The sequence below is a fragment of the Poecilia mexicana genome, unplaced genomic scaffold (genome assembly GCF_051168715.1).
Source record: "Poecilia mexicana isolate PSO_F unplaced genomic scaffold, ASM5116871v1 scaffold_2, whole genome shotgun sequence".
Taxonomy (NCBI): Eukaryota; Metazoa; Chordata; class Actinopteri; order Cyprinodontiformes; family Poeciliidae; genus Poecilia; species Poecilia mexicana.
Genome location: NW_028263371.1, coordinates 897,672 through 899,843, shown reverse-complemented (window position 1 = coordinate 899,843; position 2,172 = coordinate 897,672). Strand labels below are relative to the sequence as shown.

General features: G+C 35.8%; 1 long non-coding RNA gene across 1 annotated transcript; it reads right to left on the bottom strand.

Moving 5' to 3' along the window:
* Positions 1-529: 529 nt before the first annotated feature.
* Positions 530-1,849, bottom strand: LOC148160320 (uncharacterized). The gene is made up of 2 exons (XR_015762361.1): positions 1,468-1,849; positions 530-828 (listed from the first exon to the last, which is right to left on the bottom strand). It is a non-coding gene; the product is annotated as an uncharacterized LOC148160320 (long non-coding RNA).
* Positions 1,850-2,172: the final 323 nt, after the last annotated feature.

Here is a 2,172-nt window from a genome sequence, read left to right as displayed (position 1 = left end):
TTAGGGTTTCAACCATTACTGACATATCACTGTTGATTCAACCATCATCTGTATGTCAACTTACATGCCTATTTGTGTTGATATTACATTGAATCAGTCAGGAATCAATGTTGATTCAACCATCATCAGAATGTGGATCTGCATGCATATTTGTGTTGATTCTACATTGAATCAATGTTCATTCAACACTCATTTGACTATGGATCTGCATGCATATCTGTGTTGATTCTACATTGAATCAGTTAGGAATCAACGTTCATTCAACCATCATCTGATTGTGGATCTGCATGCAGATTTGTGTTGATTCTACATTGAATCAATGTTGATTCAACACTCATTTGACTGTGGATGTACATGCAGATTTGGGTTGTTTTTATATTGAATGAAAGCTAAGGATTTATGTACATTTTAGGTCTGATAGGTCTACATCATAACATGCCACTAAAAGTTTCTTCACTGGTGTTAAACACTATATTATTGGCAGATGATGGGTAAACTGTGTACAAAAGTTTAAAAATGACAACATGGGTTTGATTTAACATTTTATTTAAGAAAAGAGGGACAGATCTTTAAACATATTTGATTCCTTTTTGACTGTCAAAACAACAGTCGGTTGTCCACAGAAGAACAGAGTCCATGAGGTTAAGCTTTGTACTGTATGAAGTAGGGAAACAGTACAAGTTGTGGTAACCCCAGTTTGACTCTGGTTGGCGTCACTTTGATTCCTTGTGATGTCTTCCTCTCATTCTGGTGCATAATGAAGCCACTTCTTGACAGTTTTGCTGCAGTCCTCAAGAGTCAGCTTTCGGTCAAACTGCAGAGCAACAGCTGAAAAAAATTAAAGTGAGGAAGGTGCCGGTTAGAAATATGATAAACATTTGAAAAGTTCTGAAACACAATGAAAGATTAAACAGTGTACTGGTTACAGGTCTGAGAACAAATACAAACCATATAGTTCCCCATGTACACTCACTGTTAAATTAATATCTTAATCTTTCATTAATATTTATCTTAATGTTTACATATACAACTACATTTACCCATTAAGCTGCAGTATAGTGTAGGATTTATGATATTGATATTAAATCAATATTTAAAATAAAGGGCTGTTTATCAGAAAACCTAACAATAAAACTCAGGGAGGATCAGGTTTATTTAACACACCAGAGACAAATAAATCAAACAAAAGGTGATTTATAGTGTAGTTGGAAAATTTATAATTTATACAGAATAAACTTCCATCAAATAGCTGGTTCAATCTTCCATCAACTACAAATATTTCCAAATAAGTTGATTAAATTCCTTAAAAAGTGTCTATATGCTAATAAAGATCCCACACAAGTAACAATAGTCCAGTTCAGTTTAACCAGTTACCAATCCAAGGATCAACAGACTGAATCAGTCATTAGCAGGTTTAGTTCAGTGTTTCACCTGCCTTACATGTTAAGTGTTTCCCTTCTGCCTCACCTGGATTGAATCTGTGGATGATTAACAACCTTCTGCACTTCTTGATGGCTGCAGACGGTCATGTAATCATCCAACTCAGCTGTTCTGGTACAGAGGCTCATTTAAGCACGACCCTAAGCATATCATAATAAAAAGTTAAAAACAAGTGATTACTATCACAACAATTTAAAGCCCACCTGGACCAGCCAGCCTTACACTTTCTTGTCCACCACATGCTCTCCCAGACCAAACAATAGGCCCCGCCCTATTTTAAAAACTCAAATCCCACAAAATCTCGCAGGATTTCATACTTAGGCCTGGAGTGGTGGGTAGGATGAAAATAATACAAAAGGAGACATGACCTCAATTATTAAAAATATCTGTTTTGCCCCAAAATAACCAAGATTACTATGGGCACAAAACAATGCCCTTATTTTTCAATAAACACATTTAAGATCAAAGTAATATTGAAAAACTTACCATAAAAGTGCTCAGCGGAGTAATATTCAATTCAGAAGCCGGTAGCAAACAAGCCAGCAGCAAAGTGGCTTTTTGGTTGGGACAAACCACAAGTGTAAAATTGGGGAGGTGGACTGTACAACTCCTAGTACAGACTTGTAGATGTTTTTGTGTCAACACATTATGCACAGTCAGTAATAATATTTACAGACAAGTAAGAAAATGTACAGAAAGGAATCACAACCCACTGTTCTCAACATGTAGTGC